The sequence below is a fragment of the Toxorhynchites rutilus genome, chromosome 3 (genome assembly GCF_029784135.1).
Source record: "Toxorhynchites rutilus septentrionalis strain SRP chromosome 3, ASM2978413v1, whole genome shotgun sequence".
Classification (NCBI taxonomy): domain Eukaryota; kingdom Metazoa; phylum Arthropoda; class Insecta; order Diptera; family Culicidae; genus Toxorhynchites; species Toxorhynchites rutilus.
Genome location: NC_073746.1, coordinates 13,963,614 through 13,987,844, shown reverse-complemented (window position 1 = coordinate 13,987,844; position 24,231 = coordinate 13,963,614). Strand labels below are relative to the sequence as shown.

The window sequence follows — 24,231 nt, the reverse complement described above, 5'->3', positions numbered from 1 at the left end:
TACTCTATTCATTACGTCCCATTCTTCGAGTTCATCGTTTTAGTGCTCTTCCATTTTTCTCGGTATCTCTCTCGCTCGAAACCAACATAAAAAAACACAGACATTTTTTTCTCTTTTCATACTCTTCATACACACCTCTCTTCAGCTTGTTTCTGCCGTCACCCGGTTACATTCCACCTTCGTTCCTTCTTCCTTTGCGCACATGGCCAAGATTCTATCCGTCCGCGCTTGTGGTACCTATTCCCACCAAATTTAGCGAACAGCTCGAAACCGATGTGATGCACGCACAAACACGGCTCCCCCTTCAAGGAACGAACAGTACTAATCTGTCAACGTGTTTTGGAGATCTGATCCGCAAGATTAATATGTTGTGTGTGCCACATTCAAAACCTCGCTTCACGTCTATGTTTCTCCTGTGTTCTTTCTTCCTTCTCAAATTTCCAACCGATCCAGCAGCCGAGATGACCCGGTGATGGCCGTGCTGGTTTTGCTGGTGGCAGCAAAAAATACGGTGGCGCTTGCCCCACGGACCACGGTTCCGGTTGGTGGCTGGTAGGGTAGATGGCGACAGCGGCGGCTATTCAACGAAAATATCTGCAGAATTGGGAGAAGAAAAGACGACAGGAAATTAACAAACTTTATTGATTAATCATAAATTATCTCGTTGCTAACACGTTGACGTGCATCCCAATGACATATGGTTGGATAGTTTTGCCTGGGCTGGGGGCGCGTTGGATCGCTGCAAGTCATCGATCGATCGATCGATTGGTGGAGGTGACTTTCCGGACGACTGAACTGTACAGGTTCGTCGCCACCTTTTTGTGGCATTCAAGTCACCGACTTAAAAATGGTGATTTATGGCCCAACTAGAACGCTGATGTCACGGCGGATCATCACAGATGGGATGTTTTGATGGTGGGTGTGCCCCGGGTGTCATAATTCGAAAAATTAATGGTGTTTCCAGCTTGAAAGGGGGTGGGCTATCGTGCTGCTCCATCGAAGATTCTTTTTTGCCTCACTCAAGCAAAAAGTGACTGGTGATGTCCGCTAATCGTTCGATTAATCGATTAAACCTTTTGGGCCGCCCGCACACGGGTCAAATGAAACTCAACTTCAACTAGAGGAAGGTTGAAAGCATGTGAAATCAAATGGGAGTCCGCACCCAGTTGACAAGGTTGACTGTTAGAATCAGGGGGGTCCTATGCAGCCATTTTTTGACGTAGAACTAGGTCTTTCAGGAAGGGTGCCAAATCAGAAAACAGGTCACGTTTTTATGAGATAAAGTTAACGTTAATAACTATTTTCACTGTGAACGAATTCTCATGTTTTGCATACCAATCGAATTGGAAATTCTCTAAGATTTGTCTGATAAGCTATACATTACAATTCGATAATCTCTTAATGGTTTAAATTCATGAAAACGGGAAGAACTTCCTTTTTTCCATCACATTTGTTCTGCCGATTTGTGTGCTAATCCTACCCGCATTTCGAATGCTTATTATAACTCGAACATTTCTTAACAGATCGGAAAGATGTTTGAAGCAATTGATAGGGAATATTTCTACGTGTCTATCACAATTAATAGAATATTACTTTTCATGAGATGAACAATTGAATAACTGTAAAATGTCAAGCGTTATCTAAACGCCCTAACTGTTAAGTTTTGATTAGCCCGATTTACGATTTCCCCAACCCAGACTTCAAAATCGTTGTACCTGTGGAAATCCACTTTGCAAATACACATGCAAGTCGGGGGTATTTTTGTTCCACCGAGCTGTATTTCCCTAACACGAACTTCAAAATTATTGTGTCTGGGGGAATCCGCTTTGCAAATATATGCAAGTGTGAGGTATTTTTGGTGTTGAGTACTTTTGTACTCGCTTGTCGTTGTGCAGACCGGAATATGTTTCCCTAAAACATACTTTTAAACTGAGAAGCCTGGGAAAATCATCATTTGAATAAACTTTCGCGCTTCGAGAAATACGTAAACATGAGATGTGCAATAATTTCAGAGGGAAATGTAAAATACAATGATCGTTTGACAATCCTTCCGTTTACAAATTTTGGTAGTCCTAGGCATCATATCAAACGTAAAAGGACGTTCATCAAATTTATTTGTAACGAAGAACATAATCTATTACAAACATTTCGATGCATTCTAAAATAATATTCGAAGTGGTAAACAAGTGGATTGCATAATATAATTGCGTAGTTCTACGTCGAAGATATGCGGTCGTGTCCTAGATACAACCCCTTACAATTTTCTGCAAAACTCAATTTTATTGTTCAACATAATTGCCTTTGAGAGCGATACAGCGATTATAGCGATCTCGCAACTTTTCGATACCATTTTTATAGTACACTTTCGGTTTTTCCTCAAAATAGGCCTCAGTTTCGGTAATCACTTCATCATTGGTCTTAAATTTTATGCCAGCGAGCATTCTGTTCAGGTCTGCGAACAGAAAATAGTCGCTGGGGGCCAGATCTGGAGAATTCGGTGGATGCGGAAGCAACTCGAAACCCAATTAATGCAATTTTACAATCGTTTTCATGGATTTATGATTTTTCCATATTTTTCACAATAACAAAAGTTGTTTCACTCTCAATGCCGTAACTCACGAACCAATCGACCGATTGCTGTCAAATTTTGACACGTATCCATTGAAAAGATGGTGCTTTGTGATAGTCGAGTAGATTTTTGCAAGAGGCGCCATCTTATGATTTTTTTTTTATTTCAGCCGAACTGTTATATAAAGAAACATACAATTACAACGCGCGAACAAAAACACAATGGTTCCGCGACGTCGGACAGTTCTTGGCAAAATGGTCGAAGAAAATTGTAGTCCTCAGATAGCCCGCAGGGTATCTCACGATTCAGAGAGAGAAAGCCTTCGTGGACATGCCTGGACTTTTTCTTTACCCCTCGTCCTATTGTCCACGTGGACATTTCTCCGTCTCTTGGAAAAAAAAATCTGAAAAATAGTTGGGCCTAAATTCAATTTTACGTTTTTTTTTTTTCTTTATTATAGTGACTATCAACACTTTTTGGCTGGTTCATCACTGTTACTTCCATTTTTCGGAAGAATGTCGGGAGTGAGAATTGAACTCATTACTCCTTAGCGTGAGAGGTATGGATGTTACCGCTACGCCAGATCGCCTCCGCAATTTTATGTTTGTTTCTGTTCTCCATGTTTTCACATTATAAAAATGTAAACTTAAATCATAGTAGCGGTTTCCTCTCAATTATTTGAACAACTTTGGGGAACATGACCCGTGAAGTTATTGAAGTTATTTAGATTGTTGTTTTCTGCCAAATCCCATTTACGTTGTTGTGATGTGATCACGTTATAAAACATTATATTTACGTGATAGCAAAACATCACACGTGAATCAAATCTAGGACATTTTCTTTCATAAACCGACGCAAGCTGGCTGAACTGTTTGAGTTTCCAAGAAAATCAGACTATGAAAGCAAGTGCTTCATTTTTGGATATGGCGATATGGATATTATCATGCGTTTTGAGGATATAAACATATTGTGTTATGCTATGCAGTTTTGACAAGCGCAACTCCAAAATTGCCGATCAAACCAATAAATGTACGTCAGTGCTTAATTCTTGTGTCGTTCGCTTAGCTGGTCCGCAAATTCATCATCCCATTAAGATCAGTTTACTACTGCAAAATCTTTCCTCGTCTGAGCTTCAATAATAAGTCCACGCGATTCATCTACCAGTGATCTTCTTCGTTCAACTTCAACGACAATCTTATTTCACATGCAAGTTCGTCAGAACAGCTGCAAAAGAATAAAGATGTTCAAAGATAAGGAAAGCCAGAACACCAATTATGACGACTTGTAGGTCATTCATGATATAATTTTGACAGAAAGCAATCATGGAAATGACAAGACTGGAGAAATCGGACTCTATAAAGCGTTCTAGCTTACATTCGTGCACAGTCCCGCAATGTTTATCATAAATATGAATCATAAACAGAAAAAAATAGTATACACATTAAAAGTGTTTCTGTTTGCAATATTTAGATCGATAAAATACCTATTTTATCAATAAAAAATCTGCGCTAGAAGAAAGCGTGACATAAGCATTTTTCCATAATTTTTTAGATTTACATGATTTTTCATGAATTGCAAATAATCGTGTTATCCTATCACATAGAAAATCTGTTTAACACGGAAAAGTTGACTTCAATTTATAAAATTCATTCCATTTTTTTCTGTTCTGTCTGTATTATCGTGACTTTCAACACTTTTGGCTGGTTCGTCACTTTACTGCGAGGTACGGATTTTACCACTTAGTCAGATAGTCTCCCAATTTCAGTATTAAATAACATTGTTTCGGATAGAGTTTGATGTATGATGCATACCGTTCTGAATCATATTTCGGACACTTTGTTCTAATATCTTGAAATGCTTAATGCACTGATGACATAACTATAAAATTAATATCACAATTGCTTCTTTAGAGTAGTCCCTTGCTTTCACTATCATTTCATATGAGAACTACATTTGAATTTTAACATAATCGGCAAAAATCTGACAACACTACTCATTATCGTTTGTGTTTGACGTTTACTTAGCGTGAGAACGTAGAATTTACCCGTTCATAAATATTTAAATTTATTCCGTGTTTCATCATTATTCATCATCGTTAACATTTTACTGTGATTGCCTGGTAAGTGTTTCGCAGTTGACTATAAAATATAACCAAGTGTAATGTAATTTTCGTCCAAAAAATTACAAAATAAAGTGTCCGAAATTTGAATTCAAACTGTCCGAAATTTGATTTAGTGTCCGAAGTTTGATTTTTATTCGCTTCATTTGAAAAGTATTTTATTCGATGATTTTTTTATGTTTTCAATCAAATAGGTACCAAAGTAGATAGCTTAAATGCATATTGAACTAATTTATTGAAAATATCAACCAAATAATACCAGTGCATAAAGTTTAGATCTGTTTTCTGCATCATATGCCTTAAGCGTCCGAAATATGATTCAGAACAGAAGCTTGTTTTCATTTTTACAGTTGATGAAAAGATGTTAGTAACTAAAATAAATACAAATACAATTCATTAGAACGGCAAAAACAATGCTTGCAAATTGATTAGATCTCTCTAACAAATTATTTCTTTTAGTGTGGCGATTAGTCGACTAACCGATTATTTTGGGCCGTTCAATCGTATCGAATAACAAACAACAACAAAATCAATTATTTGATGAACGATTAATTTAAAAAATCGGGGATCACTACTCTCAAGCTAAAGGTGACTAAATTGAATTTGTTCATTTACAAGAACCATAAATTCACACAATCTGAAGGTGTGAATAGAGCGGGAGAGCGGCTCTCCACGATCCGAAGGCTAACAAAATGACCGGAGAACATAGGACTCCCCGCCAGACCTGAGCCTCAAGCGACGAACCTCTTTAGCACCGGAACAGAAAAACAAACAACGCTACAAAGTATCGAGAATGATTACGGCAAACAGATAAAGGCTAATGAAAGGGTATAAACGCTCGAAAACAAAAATGTAACACATCATTACGAAAAATAGAATCTAATTCAACGAGAACGCATATCAGGGGAGAAAAGGAGACGACCTGTTTCGGAAGGTGCTAGTTAGCAGCAAAGCGCGCAGTATCTCGCGGTGCAATTGGTGTTGAATGTCACACGAATTAAATTAAAAATCGTGCCGTGTTGAATGAATTCGAATACCGTATCTCCATCGCTTGGCTCGACGGTGGCTCCGGATTTTACCATCTTCTGGCGGCCAGGCCGCTGCGCTTAGAGAGACGATTCTCCGATGGTGAAGATGCTACGACTGAAAAAGGAAAATTCCACTACGACACCATTCGTTCTCGGCTGCGGCTGCTCCACTGAATCACACACACACCCGTTTGCTGGCTAAACCACCCCAGCACCCGTTGTCATCCCGCTCCAGCAGTAAGTCATAAATATACAGCTTTCTGGTATGCGGCAAATTTACCGCATCCCATCCTCTTCCTTACGAGAGCACCAGCCAGCCAGCAAGCCAGCGAAACCGACGACAACATTCGGCCACAGATTCGCCGCGATTCAAGGGTACCCAGCTGTAGGCTCTCACCGTTCCTACGGACGACAACCAACCGAACGGACCCCGACCAAACTCTCGGCACTTTGTAAGATTTGTGTGTAGTTTTTCTTTTCTTTTTTTTTTCGTCTGCCTGCCTGCCTGTCTCCCTGCTGCATCATAAGAAGAAGCTGCGAAAATCTCGCGCAACGAACAATGCACATGCAGTGCGCGCGAGATGCGATGGGACAACAACTATGGTCACTAGCTCTAGCATCTTCGACATGCGAGAACTGCGCGAGCCTTTTGCTCTGTGCGAAAAGTATTTTACATTTTACTTTTTAACGCTGCCAACGGGGGCCATTAGACTCGTTTTGTGATGCCTCCCTCCTTCAACTGCTCCAACGTTGCTCGATGTAACGACTTGTTCTGGTTTGCGGAACTGCACTGCGTCCTCTGTGACAAACGCACACTCCGGGAGAAAAATGATTGACGAGTGTAAAAATATGTTATACCGTTTGCTGTTTCTAAATTGTTTGATTTTATTTTCCACTTTATTAGAGAAACTTTCTGCTTCCTGGGATGGTTCGTCTATGAACCACTGTTTAAATTAGATTTTCATTTTTCGGAGTAAAATCAGTATCAGGATCAATAACTTCAATAAACGACTGATTGAATCTGAATCTGCATAAATGCATTTTTGCCTATTACTCGTCCTACAAGTTGTTAGTTCAAAGACTTCTAAAGGGTGTGTCACATCAAATTGCATCACGGAAAAAACGCTGTAGAAATTTAATTTTTAGGAATTATATCTTCAGCTTTCGCTTATAATCAGATAAGAGCGTATAGATCACGTTGTCTATGCTGCACTGTCAATTTTTCGTAAATTTGGAAAAATGACGTCGAACGAAAAAGAGCGTCGTGAATTAATCCTGCGCACTCATTTCGAGAATCCGGAGTTGTCACATCGGGACATCGGTAAGATGCTGGGAATCGTCCAATCCACGGTCAGCAGAGTACTAAAACGATACTTCGAGAACCTAACCATCGACCGGAAGGTGAAGAACGGCAAAAATGGATGCTCCGTCAGTGAAAAAGATCACAAGCGCGTAGTTAAGCAGTTTAGACGTGATCCGAGAAGTTCGGTCCGGGATGTCGCCAATAAGCTGAATTTGTCAAGTTCATTCGTCCAGCGGACCAAGCAGCGGGAGAGCCTGCGTACATACAAGGTTCAGAAGTCTCCTAACCGCGACGCAAGGCAAAACATGGTGGGGAAGACGCGAGCCCGGAAGCTGTACACCGAAATGCTGACGAAGCCGCATTGCCTGGTAATGGACGACGAAACCTACGTCAAAGCGGACTTTCGTCAGCTGCCGGGCCTGTTGTTCTTCTCCGCAGAGAACAAATTCAGCGTTCCGGAGGAGATTCGCAAGCAGAATCTATCCAAGTTTGCCAAAAAGTACATGGTGTGGCAAGCGATCTGCTCTTGCGGAAAGCGGCCCTTCGTGATGACCGGCACGGTAAACGGGCAGGTTTACCTTAAGGAGTGCCTACAGAAGCGCTTACTACCACTATCGAAGCAGCACGAGGGCCCGACCACCTTCTGGCCGGATCTCGCTTCGTGCCACTATTCAAAGGACGTGTTGGAGTGGTACGAAGCCAACGGGGTCACCTTCGTGCCAAAGGAAATGAACCCGCCCAACGCGCCGCAGCTTCGCCCAATAGAGAAATATTGGGCGATTATGAAGCAGGCCCTCCGGAAGAACCCAAAAGTTGTTAAATCGGAGGCGGACTTCAAGAGAAAATGGATTTCTGTTCAAAAAAACTACAACCTGACATTGTACAGAACCTTATGGACGGGGTAAAGAGGTAGGTGCGAGCATACGGACTTGGGCTCGAAGTATGAATAAAAAGAAAATGCCAAAAGTTGTTTAATAGTTTTTATTTTACTGTCTTAAATTTTCAAAAGGATCGGTATACTGGGCGAATTTCTACAGCGTTTTTTCCGTGATGCAATTTAATATGACACACCCTTTATCTACCAACTACTAGGTAGGCTTCATAACATCTAGAAATCAAAAAGGCCAAATCGTTGAAGAAATTATGTTCTAGGAGACAATTTCTGGGGGAAAATGGCTTCGCCATCTCTATGACCCAAATTTGATCCCTGGCATCTTTTCATTTTCAATAAGATCGTTCAGAGACGAAGATTTGAAAATGGCAAAAAGGTCAACGTAGGCGCAACCCAAAAGGCAAACAGTTTTTTTTTGACGTAGAACTACGTCTTTCATTAAGGGTGCCAAATCAGAAAACAGGTCACGTTTTTATGAAATAACGTTAACGTTAATAACTATTTTTGCCGCGGTCGGATTTTGGCGATTTACATACCAAACGAATCGGAAGTTCCCTAAGATTTGATTGATATTCTATACATCACAATTCTCTGGTGTGTAAAGGGTTGAAATTCATGAAAACTATAAGCGTTCCCATTTTCCCATACATTTGTTCTGTCCATTTGTGTGCTTTCCCGAACAGAACTGTCAATAACGAGCACCTTATCGACGACCAACGGAGGGGAAATCGTAGGATTTAAAGTCTTCGTGAACGAAAGAAAAGTAGAATAATGAAGGGAAATACTTGCCTAGAGTATAAACAGTGGATCTCGCTGAGGCAAACTTTCATTCGGCATCGGACTGTTGAGCAATCCAGTTCACTTTGCTTTGGCTGCGCTTCGATCTAAGATTGGACCCCACCAGTGGTAATCCAACTTGGATATCGTCGTGTGGTTTTTTCAGTTCGTTTTTTTCGTTATTCATATCGTGTGTTTTTCTTTCCGCGTCATAAATTGGACACTTCGCGTAGTGTGTGATGAGCAAGAAGAAGAGGAAGGCAGGCTCGAGCCCTGCAAAAAACGAACGCATTGCCAGGGGCAATAAAATTTCGAGGTAAGCGTCATCTAATGATGCACGCGATGTTGGTGCAGTGAAAAGCGCTCGCACTGAACCGAACCTTCGCGAGTGTGACACCGCAACGGACAACAGCGAAGTAGGCGATTTCGGCGCGTCGGTCGAAAATGTTAACGCCGTTACCCAGGTAGCAACCAAAATCAAGCTCCCCCCGCTGGTGGTGAAGGCGGTCGCTCTTGACAAACTCATCAGCGAATTCGCATCGATGGGTGTTACAGCAGAGTACAAGCTGTGTGGCACAATTCAGTCTTTTTCCAAGCAGTTAACATTGTTTGTTTCCGTCATCATAAGGGCTTCGTTGGTGCCATTGATAATTCATCAAAGCATTAAATTGACGTTATGGCGAAGCAGATGTTAAGGTGCGCCTAAGCATTATAGAATAATATCCGAATGTATAAACAAGCGACTTATATAAAATAACAGCGTAGTTCTACGTCAACAATGCGGTCGTATCTTGGACACAACCTCCTATAATTTTTAATTTTTTCAGAGATATAGATTCTCGAAGAATTAACCTATCTATCAATAAGCCAGTGGACCGCATGTGTAGTTTTGGCGGATCACAAAATAAACATAACATATTTAAAGCATTAACATACATTTTTTAGAGATAAAGAAGTGGAATAAAGCCCCATTGTTGTATAAACTAAAGTTACACTTCTGACGGTGTCTTCAGAGGATTGGTATCTCCGAAAAAAATGTATTGTAATGCTCTCAACCTGAGATGCTTGTAATATTTACGAGTAAATATGGCAACCATATCGCTTTTTTCTTCAAAGAAAGAACGAATCTCGGGGCATTTCCCGCAGTACCATTTTCGTATGTATCAGAAAATTCTCTGGGCCAAAAATGTGGAATTCGTTTTGATTCCATCAGATCACACGCATTGAACCAAACATGGTTGCAGAGCACATGTTTAACTGAGTAATTTGTAATTTGTCACTCTTATGCGGGCGCTACACGATTCGTCCAACGTTTCACTCGAATGTTGGACTCAAACATTTGACTCGATGAATCGACAAATGTTGTGACGAATGTGCTGCTACACGGTGAAGTGAATGTTCGAATCAATGCAATCGGTTCAAACAATCGGCGAGTATTTGGATCCAATGTTTATTGTTTTTATTTACCATTAAAAACGTTAGGAAACTGGACGACAATGCGAGTATTGAAATTGCTGCCGTAGCAATTGTACTGATATCAGGCTGTAAATTAAAAATGGTTGAAATCAACATTATTAAACTGCAATATTTTGCCGAATATTTTGAATTTTATGAATCAATTTCATAGTTCCTTCATCTAAAATTTGTAAATAAACCAATCTGTCAAAGATAGATTCGGACGAATCGTGTAGCGGTGTATCGAATATCATCGAGTGTCGAATCAACGAATGACAAAAATCCTTTGACTCGTGCCACTCGCGTTGGAAGGTAATCCACAACGAACGGATTACCTTCCAACGCGAATATTCGACACTCGACATTGGAGGTTCGTAGCTCATCAGTCGACTACACGATGCGTCGAATCATCGAGCGTCCAGCGTTCGAGGGTGTTCGTAGCATCGTGTAGCGCTGGCTTTAGAAAGATGTGAATTCGGAGAGAGTCTAATTTCAAATGCGGTTTCGAATTATACTTTCAATGCAATAAATTAATGAAAAAATAATAGGCCAGAAAAAATGGCAAAGACGGACACCTTAAGTAAAAGTTGAATTTTTCCCGTGAATTTCACAAAAAAATATAGCTATCTCACCACAAATTGATAGTGTAAGTTTATTATAAAATTTGTTTCTGAGGCAGAAATTTAGCAAAATGAATGTGTCCGGCATTTTAAAAAAAATAAGGATGAATCAGGAAAGACGGACACTAACTGAAAAGTTATGTTTTCACATTCAAGATGATGTACTCAATAAGTGGAGGCCTTCAAAATGATTGAACAAAAATGCTTCACTAAAATCACTTAGAAGAGTCTTGTAATTTTTCTCACTTTTCCAAGTCTAAAATAACTTCCGACTTTCGGAAGAACAGATTCGGATTACGTTTCAAAAATCACTAAGCCAGCCATCTGAGTTGGTTTATTGAACGAATGTTTCAGTTCGTTTTTTTAACGCCAGTTCGAAAGCCAATCTTCTGACTTCTGTCATGGACTTCCCATAGAATCTAGGTCGAGGAGATGTCGCGCTAGCTGTTGTTCCTACTGCAGACTAAAAACTGTCGAAAGTGGTCCTAGCTGAGGGGAAAAATTGACATTTTTAAGGTGCCATAGGAGTGTTGTTCTTAGAATGTTGGAATTCAACGCAGCTGTGACCCTTCCTTAACAGCTTTTACAGTCTTTTCCATCCGATGGTTCGTCCGTAACTTACGGTTGCTCTTTCAAACACAGTTAGTGGGCATCTGATAAGATAAAGATGGAGGACATAATCAATTTGTTTTCAAAACAAAACAAAAAGTGGGTTATATCTGTGATATAACCGCAAGGTAGACGTAGGACTACAGTTAGCTCGGTAATCATTTATTTGGAATTGCATCTGAATCAATTAATGATTAATGAATTAATGAATATTTTGAAAGATTGCTGAAAATTTTTCTTTTTGTGTGTGGGTGGATGAGTATAAGTATAGAAATGTTATTAACATAAAATTCAACTCTTTCGAACTTGTTGGTGGTCCCGAAACGCACCGATGAAATTTGAGTGGCCTTGTAAAAACAACTAAGAATGTATGATACGCGATTCATTTTAGTTTTCGTGAAAATAACACTAGATTTTTCATGATCACTCCATGCGCAGAACAGAAACACAGGCCGCCGTTTCATACTGAAAACGAAATAAAATCTATATAACCTTGCATAAAATTTATTTCGTTTTTATCGTGATGTTGAAATTTTTCATGACTGTTCCATGCGAAAGCAGAACAGAAACTAATGCTATTGGATTGCATCACGGGAAACACCAAGTCGAATGCGGAAATGGGTGCGAATATTCCTTCGCTCGGACGCATTCACACGCAAACAATTTTTCACAACTGTTCCATGCGAAAGCAGAACAGAAACTGATGCGAGTAAAAGTACTCACGCCTTGCATGCGTCCGCTATGGTTTCCCAAACACCAATGCAAGCGAGCAAAAGAAGTCGCAACTTGCATGTATTCGCTGTGACGATTTCTCCAGGTGCCTAGATTTTGCGTCCGTGTTCGGGAACACATTGCGATCACCAATCATCATCAATGAGCTAGATTGTTATGACTTCAATAGCTTGCTTTCAAAGCAATTTTTAAGTTATTGAAACGATTCTTTGGACCAATAAGTGACAATCATATGACTCGTTGACATTTTATCTTTCGTATGAAGTGGTTATTATACCACTTCATTCAGTCGGTAAAGAGGTATTAACGTTCAAAACCTTGCAGTCCAGCGTCACTCTCTCGCTTTCGAAATGCTGAACATACACCCCGGTACAGAAATGAAAGACGTAGTCCTACGTCAAAATGTTCGTCTTTACCCTCGATAGAGTGTCCGTCTTACCCGACTTGATCGTTTTTTTTCATAAATACTTCAGGACTAAAAATGAGAAAACTTCACCGCTGGTTCGATAAACTGGAAGAAAAGTGATGGTAAAACACTCACGTAGCGAAAAATACCCCCAAATTCCTTATTTTCTGCAGACGAAAATGTACATCAAACTGCTCTTTGTAGATTACTTTTTTGTTTTTATTTATAACTGACCCGGCAAACTTCGTCCCACCCAAAATTTATTTTTCGTTATCACATCCACGCGTTCTTGCTAAGCGCTGTTCATGGGTCCAATCGCAGAATTGTTCATTGATTGATCTTCTAATCAATCCTTTAAAATTACCCCTTCTTCCCTTCTAACCTTTAAAAAATTAAAATTATTCAATTATAATATCAGATTATTTTCAAACACAATTCTCGTTCAAGATTTTTCAACCACTTGCAAATAACATGTTTCTCCGTTACGTTATATGCCAAATTTGGTTTTATTCGCTTGATTAATTCTCGAGTTAACGCAGAAATTGGTGTTTCATTTGTGAGACGCTAACCACTCGGCCACTGGTGCACTGAAAAGATAATTATGCAATGTGCAAGTGCATTATCTACTTATTTTCTCTTATTTGCTCAGCTCATTTCCAATCCTTATGGCTAGTCGTTTCTATGATTATGCCTCTACGAATTTTTGCATACCGGAGACTGTTATGAAGTGTGCTCTTCACCCAGGAAAGCTATCTGTGTGTAGTGTAAACAGTCAGAGTATTTGTGCTCGCATGCTTTGCAAGTTAGATGAATTAAAACAAATATTAAAGCTCACAGCGGTTGATATTGTATGTGTCAGTGAAACTTAGTTTAACGAACATATTAACGATTCTGTGTTAGAAATTGATGAATATAACATTATTAGACAAGATAGAAAGGAGCGTCTAGGAGCATGATGTATGTTAACGGCATACTCAAGTGTAGTGTCATTGATTTTTCTTCATATCCACCAGGAACGCCATGTTCTGAGTATATTGCGATTGAAATTCTACTCAACAATGAAAAGATATTTTTAGTTACTTTTTATAATCCAACTGAAGTTGATTGTGCAGACATAGTCGATACCTTGTTCGAAATCTCTGTTGTTTCGAAAATATACCACTAGTAGGCGATTTTGACACGAATCTTCTTGATAAAAATTCAGCTAAGACATCCAGATTTAAATCCATTTCATCCATTCACAAAATGTTCAGCTTTGATTGCGAACCAACATTTTTCCATAGTAATGGCTCATCACAATTAGATCTGATTCATGATTCATGATTCACGATTCACGAATCATGATTTGATTTTTCCTTCACTTGGTTTTGAAATAGTATCCACTCCACCACAAGTCGAATATCGTGACTATTCCTCGATGGATGTAGATGGCTTACTTCAGGCATTTCATTCGTTTGACTGTTCAAGTTTTTATCGGTCAAATGATTCCAATGAATTGCTAAACTTTTTTAATTCAACAATTAAATATTTGCATGATCATTTCGTTCCTCTTCGAACATTTGCTCCCAATAAAGCTAAGAACACATGATTCAATGATTCCATTTGTAAAGGTATTATAGATCGTGATTTGATTCACAAGAGATGGAAAATAGTGAAGATCCCAACGATCATAAATTATTAAAAATTCTTCGAAGTAAAGTGACTGTGCTCATTCGTCGAGCCAATCGAACGTATTATGATAGCTGGGCTGACAATAATCTTCCTTCCAAAGAACTGTGGAAAAGATTGAAAACATTAGGTTTTTGTCAATCAAAATCATCCTGTTCTGTACAATTTGACTCTAATGAGATAAATGAGGGATTTGCTAGAATTTTTTTCTGGAAATTCGATTTCCACTGAGAATAATGTCAATCAATTTGTAACAAATCGAAATTCACTTTATTTCGATTCGATCAATGAAACTGATGTCATAATTACTTTATATCACATAAAATCCTATGCAATAGGTCTTGATTTTCTTCCAATTAAATTTTTGAAAGCAATAATTTCGCTTGTAGCTGAACCGATTACTCATTTATTTAATTCTATCATAACTACTAGTGTTTTCCCGATGAATGGAAAAAATCTAAAATAATTCCGATAAGGAAGAAGGCAAACACATATTACATCCAAAATTTGCGCCCTATAAGTATACTTTGTGCGTTGTCCAAGGTATTTGAACGAATTTTTAAAACGCAAATTTGTCATCATATAAAACAAAATAACCTGCTAAGTTCGATGCAATCTGGATATCGTCCCCATCACAGCATAAAAACCGCAATGCTGAAGGTGTTGCGGATGATATAGGATTTATTCTGGATAAGAGTCGACCTGTTGTCCTATTACTTCTAGACTTTTCAAATGCTTTTGACACGATTTCCCACGAAATTTTGTGTGAAAAACTGTTGCAAAACTTTGATTTCTCGAGCCATGCAACGACATTGGTGCGATCGTATCGAATAGGACGAAGTCAGACCGTTTTTAACAACGGTGTTTATTCTAGATTTCTTCCAATATCCTCTGGAGTACCTCAAGGTTCGATATTACGACCAATCTTATTCTCATTGTATATTAACGATCTTCCTGTTGTTCTAAAATATTGTAAAATACACATTTTTGCGGACGATGTCCAGATATACTTCGACTGTCTGGATAATACAGCAACGACTATTTCAAGAAAAACAAATGGGGTTCTTGACAGAATACATGAATGGTCGTACAGAAATAAACTTCTGCTGAATGCCAATAAAACCAATGCATTATTCATAAACAACTCACAATCTAACAATATTCTCAAACCAATGTTGCAGTTTAATAGCTCAGTAATTCAATATGTTGAAAATGGTTTGAGTCTTGGTATAGTTATTCAATCTAATTTTAGTCTTGATAAATACATTTTCAAACAATGTGGAAAAATATATGGTAGCCTTCGTACATTATATACTACCACATCTTTCCTCAGCACTGACACTAAACTTAAGCTTTCCAGAAGTCATGTATTGCATCCATTCATTGCCTGCGATTTTCTTTTATCTAACTCATCAGTTTCCGCGCAATCTTAACTACAAGTAGCATTGAACGCTTGTGTTCGATATGTTTTCAGGCTGAGTAGATTTGCCAGAGTCTCTCACCTCCAATATCGTCTGATTGGTTGTCCGTTTAGTAAATTTGCTCCGATGAAATGTTGCATCTTTTCATTCAACCTTGCAAGGACAAAACTCCCAGGCTACTTACACGAAAAATTAGTTACTCTAAGAGGTTTACGCTCAAAAAAAAAAATACAATTCCACGACACTTCACTTCCAGGTATGGTAACTCTTTCTTCGTGAGAGACATGTGAGAGAATAAAATAAAATAAAATAAAATAATTTGCGCTGGTACTTTTCAATGAAGAACCTAAAAGCGACTTCTTACACTTCAGAAATTACGCTAGAGTCCTATTTTATGGGTGTATTTAGTTTCATACCATAACGCAGAGAACAACTGAAGTGGTATACAGCAAGTAATTTATATACCGAATATATGTGTGCCAAAAGATCAAATTCCCTGAAAACATTGCAGATTGAGAAGTACTTGGTCATTATGAAGCTGAATCTTCATAAACACCCTGAAGTGGTCTGACCAATTGAAGAGTTGAAAAAACATAAGTAAGTATGCAAAAAAGTCGAATTGAATTCAGTTCAAAACGTAATGAGTGTCAAGGCTAAAGTAAATCTTAATCCAGACGTAAAAATCACACTTGAAAATACAGAACATAAATAGAAACTTCAGGTAGATTTATGAACACTACTGTTTATGAAATGTACCAGAAACCAGAAAACTGAAGATAGCTTTCACATCCTTCCAAATGAGTAGCAAGGATTACTGTTCTGAAATCTTCTTTCCTACCGTCTTTGCAAAAAATTCATATTCCAGCAAGACAATGCCGCTATTCATACCAGCAAGGAAACAAACAAAACAATGGAACCCATGGATTAACGATCAAAAACATGATTTATTGGACAGTATGTATGTATGGGGAGCGAGCCGGGGGGGAATTCTAATACGCTGAATCTACGCTGAGGGAGTGCAGTACACCACGGTTGATGGTCTCAAGGCGGCACTTTCGGAGAAAAAGGATAATATCGGAAAATCCTTTCTGCAGTATTTGGTAAATAGTATGCCAACACGAAATTTTCCAGGTTATTTTTTTTTAATGATGATGGTCCCACCTCATTCCCCTACAAAGGTTTGAGCGGGACGAGTTATCTTATTGATAATTATTATATTACGGTATTCATATTTTTCATTAACTAACCAGTATGCAAATTGAAATTGAAAGGAAAACGAACTGGTTAACTCGCAGACATAGATTACTAATCGAAAGAACAATATAAGCCATTATCTGATCGTATTTATTCCATGGCATGTCGAGAGAATTTCCAACCCGGGAAGACCCTAGACCGATCGGGAATTGAACCCAATACCTATGTCAGTATTAGCCAAGAATTTACAAGGGAATTCCCGCTTTATCAGATCCCCGGCCACAATTCTATCGTTTCCGAGTTCAAGCAGCTGAGCAAACCCAAGCCTAATTCTAGCCGATACTTCAGGCCCACTACTTATCCCAAGGCATGTCAAGAAAGTTTCCAACCCGAAAAAATCCTTGACCGATCAGGAATTGAACCCAATACCTATGTCAGTATTAGCCTTGAATTTACAAAGGAATTCCTGCTTCGCTGGATACCCGAAAACGGTCTGTTAATCGTTTTCGAGACCAGACAGCTGAGCAAACCTAAGCCTAATTCCAGCCGATACTTCAGGTCCTACATTCAACATGGAGTATAAACGTATCAACCTGAAGTCTGCAATGAGATCCGCCACAACACAGAAAAATCTCGTTATCTGTTGAAAAGATGAATCTACGAGTATTCCAGTTGAGCTATCCCTAGCTTCAATCCGGTTTCCACATTAAACCCGTTGGAACGTTTTTATCTGATTCGAGAAAAATTTGTTCATGTTCAATCTCATGCTTCTCTATGTGTGTAAACGCGCGCGGGCTCAAACTATTGTTTAAAATTAAATTTGTATGTACGACTAAAGAAAAAAAAATACGACTTAAGTTCCGCAAACAATTAACATACCATCATCATCATAGTCATAAGTTAAGAAACACAAATATCCGTTATAACTTCGTTATCTTACATGCTAACATTGATTTACATTGATTCTATACTGGGTTACAAATCCAAATCATGCTTCAAAAACTCTTTACAAATACTACGGAACCTTCCAAGATTTGTTGCTGTCTTTGCTTCATTTGGTAATGTATTGTAAAGTCGATATCCTCTGTAAAAAAGCGAATTTTGGGTACAAGACATTCGAAAGTTCATGGTTCTGAGGTCATTTGCTTGTCTTGTGTTATATCGGTGCATATCTCTCCCATACGTTATCGTGTTTTGTAGATAATTCGGTGTCATACCGTTAGTCATCCTATATATGAACGTAAGCGTGCAGTACTTAATACGCTGACTCACTGACATCCATTGCAGGCATTCGAGCATAAATCTTCGTGGAGTTAGTCGATCACATCTCAATACAAGGCGCATCGCCTTGTTTTGCACAATTTGCATTCTTTGCATTTGCCTCTTATTTGCAAGAAATAGCACAGATGCACAATAATCTAAATGTGGAGCAATTAATGCCTTATAGATAGTGATTTTACTTTCAAAGGTCACGAATCGATTAATTCTACAGAGCACTCCATATTTTTGAGCTGCCTTCTTTATAGTATAGTTTATATGTTCGTCGAAGTGCAGCGTTTCGTCAAGAATAACGCCAAGATATTTGATCGATGATGCTCTTTCCACCGTTTGCCCATCAATAGTTATATTAAGACCTTCATTGTCAAGATTTCGTGTAGATACTACCATATACTTCGTTTTGTTTATGTTTAACTTGAGTTTCTTCCATTTCAACCATTCGTCTAAGTTTAGCAGTTCATGGTTCATCTTTATGTAGCAATCTTGCAATGTATCAGCTACAACGAAAATAACAGTGTCGTCAGCGAATAAGTTTACGTCACTGCCATTTAACACCTGTTTGATATATTAACCAGAATGACAAGGTTACCAATTATTTATATGTAAATCTGCCGATTGTTTTGAATTTTTCATTTCTAAAATACATCAGAGTCAGAGTTTTCTTCCAGTTTATCTGCATGAGATTAAATTCATCACACGGTTGACCGCAATACTTCCTAACCGATTGATGCATTTTGCGTTCATTATGAAATATAGTTGATAATTTTCACTGTGCCGACGACGGATCCATTTTTTTCACTCCCCTAGCCCCACCACGGACCGCCCAGCCTTCGTGGCCAAGATTCGTCCCGTGAAACTCGAACATAACCCGAAAGCAAAATGATTCCACCGCACCACGCGGAACAAATTTACGCCCTGTGGCAGTCAGTGTCCGCGGAGAGCGATCTGTGCAGTACAGCTCAATAAAAGAATAGGCAAATTACTATTTCTCCATTTCCCTAATGCTCCATCCACCCCCCCCTTCCCGTTGTTAGGCTTGCTTGCTTGCCATCTGGAGTCACATTTCGGCCAACAACAGTACTCTCTGATCATGCTCTGAACAATTACAGCATAGCCGTGAAGGAATTTCCAACCCGTTGCTTGTCGTGGTTGTCGGTGATAATTTTTTGTCTCGGAACTGCAACCAACACGATCGAGAGACAGAGAAAATAAAAGTCGTGGTGATGAATCAGAAATTGTGAGAATTGAAATAAAAAAAATACACCATCTTTTGTGTATCCTAGTTACACGTCAATAGGTAAAAATTCAATTACACAATTATATATAATTTCCCGTAAATACGCACTTCTGTTTGTTCGGAGATGTTAATTGGGGTTAGTTTCCAAATACCCCCAACCTGGCAAATTCAAAAGCCCCGGGAAGTGGTCAATGAGGATGACGGAGCGTATAGCCTAGAGGTTCCAGGTCTCTTGTGAACAGAATGTGGAATATGAAAATGATGAGCCATATCGTTCTGAGTCAGCAGCAGCTGTCGGAGTGGTTGGGTGATTTGGCGATGACGGCCGTGAGTTGGTGTTTTCATTCGCCGGTTGATTCTGATTCGTCGGATGCGTGGCCAGGAGTTTCAATTCTAATGATGGCCGCGGTAACAATTACCGATTCCAGTAAAGCTTAACAATGCTTACTCTTTTTTGGGAATTTTCCAGTTCGAGCGTCCGTTTAGGGTTCTGGTTCGTTCTCGACCATAATCCGCGTCTTCATTATCGCAACGCAACGGCAAGACGCGAAGACACGATTTGACGTGTAGTGTAACCTTCCCATTCGACCAATATCATCAAATAATTGAGCAGAAGCGAAGAAATGCTTCGAATTCTAATGTTCGAAAGCCCGTAACCGGAGAGCACACTAGTTTATTTTAATCGGAGATGAACCGTTTCTGTTCACAATCTTCGAAACCGTCGTCGTCGTTGTCTACATTCATGCTAGTTCTCCATTGCTGTGTCCCTCTGCGCAGCGCTTCTCAATTTATTATTCATCTCGCTAGTGCATCGGCCAAAGAATTTTCATTTTTCCTTGTTTGTCTTTCCAATTACGTTTGATTTTTTCACTCCGTTTGTCCCACCGATCCTCTTCTCCCTGGTTGAGGTTCGAGCGGTCGATCCCAAGGAGGGAACACATTCATTTCTAGCACTTCTTATTCCTGCTCTCGGCTTCCCGGGCATTGGGATACTTGTAATTTACCTTTCTGCCTCCTCTCGCTCGCTATATTTGTATTTATATTTCTCTATTTGTTTGCTTCTCTATTTGCTTCAATTATTTCGTGTGTACACGCTTTCTTCCACACGCGGCCCATGGAGCACCCGTAGCGAAGAGGACCAATGTGTTCATACGATGCGGTCCAAATGCACCTTCCCTCTCATAACATTGCCCATTTATCGCCACAATCGATCGGTCTCCCCCCTCCCTCCGGTTCTTCCCAACGCCTCCAACTCCAACAACTCTGTGTGGCACCATTCTGTTGACAATCCGCTTATTTTTTTTACTTTCGATATGTGTTGTTGCTGCTGCTGTTAACTCTTGTCAGTCTACAAGACTATCCAGCATGAACATTGCGAACCAGTGGACGCTGTGGTTGCGTAGCTATCTCGGCAATGGGATGGCTTCCAAGGATGCAGTTCGTAAACTGGCATGTTTTCGTTGGAGATAATTTCTGAATGTTTACTCTCGCTCGAGATCCACTTTTTAGTCCGATACACGCGGTTTCAGACCTCCGGCAGGCCAAATTCATGCCGAAATTGTCAACTCAAATTATTGGCTATGCTTCTAGGGATGACTAGTCTGGTAGCGATAGCTTTCGATCGTTCATACAGTTTTGACATCAATTGGGAATAATTTCATTCACAAAATTTTTCCCTGAATTCATTCGTAATATTTTGACGTAGGACTACGTCTAACCGGAAGATATAGGGGGTGAAATGGAAATCTAGGCACTGAACAAGTAGGAAAAAATGCAAGATTTGGAACGCTTATAACTCGAGCATTTCTCAATAGATCGCAAAGGTTTTTTCATCAATTGATAGGAAATATATCTACGCAACTATCATAACGAATAACATTTCATTTTTCTTGAGATAAATAATTGAATAATTGTGAAATATCAAGCATTGTCCAAATGCACTATGTGCCCATTTTTGATTGGTCCATTTTGTGCTCCTCAAATCGTACCGACCAAAACGGGCAACCACAGCAGCAGCGAAATACAATGAAGCACGATTGGAAAGGAAAAAGAAAAAAATGAACGAAACATTGGTCGCAGTCTCACACATGCGTAATTCTCGAGCCAGCCAGTCAGCTTAAAAATCCCCGCTCCGCTGCCGTAACGATCCATTCTTTGTGTGGACACCGACTGGACAACATCGTTGCTGGACGGGCTGGACGGCGAGGGATCGAGTGCCTTTCTCAAGGCAAGAGGGCGGAGGTGGTAGCGCTGGAGTAGAGTAGAGTAGAGTTTTCAAAGGGCCTTTCTCAAGGCTAGAGACGAATGAACTGCAAAAGTTTAAAGTCTCTATAATACAATACCTTCCTTCCTTCCTTCCGTAACGATAATTCTCATTCAAACCGTACACCACATCGTTTCGCATCACATCACATCATCAAACTAACACAAGCAGCCATGTCTGGACATGGCAAAGGAGGAAAAGTGAAAGGAAAGGCAAAATCCCGCTCGAACCGTGTTGGACTGCAGTTTCCCGTAGGTGTATTCGCCAATTGCTCCGCAAGGGTAGCTAGGCCGAGCGCGTTAGTATCAGTGCACCAGTCCACCTAGCAGCCGTTATAGAGTTTCGGCTGCCGGAGTGATCGAGTTGGCTGGCAAAACTGCTCGCGCTTTGGTTCAGTGGACATCAAGACCTCAACAGGCAGACGCAGAAGTAAAAAAGTTTGTTGTATATACAAACTGCTTTGGTGGCAAATCCAGAACAAGGCGGCATCGAGAGTGTTCGAAATGGCTTTTTTTCAAAACCACGAGTACTAAGTTTTCTAAATTGGAACCATTCCATAAAACACGGCGTTTATCAGGGCCATTAAACCTTTCAAAAAAAAGTTTACAAAATACAGTTCAATGCTTTCTAAAACAATATCCAAAATAATAATAAAACACAAATTGATTTTTTCATAATCCTGTTTTTCAGGATATGATGAGTATGAGAATTTGGCAGTTGTTCTGAGCTTATTGATGGTTGGGGACTTTTCCGATTATTCAATTTTCACCAATTCTTAAATTGTTTCCAGATTGAAAACTTATTCGACATTTAGCCAATTGGACGGTCATGTAATGCGACATATTTAGTTGGACATTTTTGTAAACATAGAGTGCAGGGTCCAAATTATGACCCCACATTGAAAGTCGACACTGTACCACTGTCATCGCAAATGCAAAATTCAATTACAGGTTAAAATCGCCTCCAATGCGACACTGAGCGGTGCTTCGGCACGTCGCATTAAATGTAATTTACTGTACAACATGTCGCTGGATGGGAAGAAATGTTCCAACTGTGAAATATGTGGCGAGTGGCAAACGCAATCGCTAAACAGGAAGGTTTAGCCGAACAAGATGGGGATATCGAATAATAACAGAACAATAAACTCTTTAGATTAACGTACAAAACGCGCTGATCCGCTGAAAAATATATCATTCTTTTTAAAAACGTAAATCAGTGTGGTTGTATGGCATCGTTTCACATCACAATATACCTAATATCGGTTATAGAATTTCGGCCGCCGGAGTGCTCGAGTTGGCTTGCAAAGCTGCTCACGACAATAAGAAAACCCGTCTACAGAACAGAGCACATTCGGTTCGGTGGCAACAACTAGTTTCAGCGAGTGGCAAATTTAATCGCAAAACGGCAGCAGGTAGGAGAAGGAAAAAAATTGTTTATACAGACTGCTTTGGTGGCAAAACCAGCCACCGTAAAACACGGCGCTTTTCAGGGCCATTAAACCTTTCAAAGAAGACTTATTAAAAGTTTTCACAATACCAAAGCATTCTAAAGTGACATAATATGACATATAATATAAACTGATTGATCATTCAGTTTTCACAAACCGATGCATGGTTTCCAAATTAAAAGTGGCTTCAAATTACAACACATTGTATGCAGGATTGCAATAACGAATTTTCTCAATAGCAAGAACTGCTTTCTTTGGTTGATAACTGATGTTGAAAATTGACTGACGTTACATCTGCATTGTATAGAAACATAACTAAGGAGCAACATGATGAGCTATGTATTTCCTGCTGCTCTGTTCTTATTTTAAAGGACTTTAATCCTGTGTTAATTTACTGTTGATTTTTCAGAACGCTTATAGCTCGTTTAATTCTCGACAGATCGTAGAGTTCGTCTCCAAAACCTCAGTTCTTTTTCATTTTTACGAGGGTCACTATTTATATTTCGGGAATTGGCAACACTGATGTCATGTGAGTCCATCTGACGGTTCCATCGTAAAGTTTGACATTTTTGACGATATACGTACTCACAACATTTTGTCATACGGACGCTATTTGTTCATTTTATATTTAGTTGAAAGTTTGGTCTCGGCAAAAAAATTGAACTGAATCGTGAACATTTTTGTGCGATGATTTTTTACGACTTTCGACGTGGATTATCACAACAAGAGTGCGTCAATCAACTTAATTTGACTTTTGGCGATGAAGCTCCATCAAAAACCACTGTGTATCGCTGGTATAGTGAATTCAATCGTGGTCGTAGTTCGCTGTCCGACGAGTTTCGTGAAGGTCGTCCAAAATCGACTGTACTGCCAGAAAACATCGATGCTGTGCACGAAATGATTAAGCAAGATCGTCATGTAACCTATTGTGAGATTGAGGCATCCCTAAGCATTAGTTCCACCAGCATATATGCGATTTTACATGAACACTTAGTTGTGCGAAAATTATGTTCACGTTGGATCCCACATAATTTAACAATCGCTAAAAAAAAGGCTCGTGTCGATTGGAATCAATGCTTTGAAAATTGGCGAATTGCTAATCTTAGAGGCGAATGAACTGCAAAGTTTAAAGCCTCTTAAAAACAAAGAAGATAAGATTGGTTTAAGCGCATGCAAAAGTGTATCGATCATCGTGGAGAGTACTTTGAAAAAC

At 39.4% G+C, this 24,231-nt stretch overlaps 1 protein-coding gene across 5 annotated transcripts in view; it reads right to left on the bottom strand.

The window, feature by feature from the left end:
* Positions 1 to 24,231, bottom strand: part of LOC129779240 (cadherin-related tumor suppressor) — a 366,226-nt gene that overhangs the window by 315,800 nt on the left and 26,195 nt on the right. For 3 of the 5 annotated variants that reach the window (XM_055786606.1, XM_055786607.1, XM_055786608.1), the window contains exon 2: positions 136 to 594. The exons of the other annotated variants lie outside the window; for them this stretch is intronic. The gene's annotated coding sequence lies outside the window, so the exon portion shown is untranslated. The remainder of the gene's footprint in view (positions 1 to 135; positions 595 to 24,231) is intronic. 5 annotated transcript variants of the gene reach the window in all.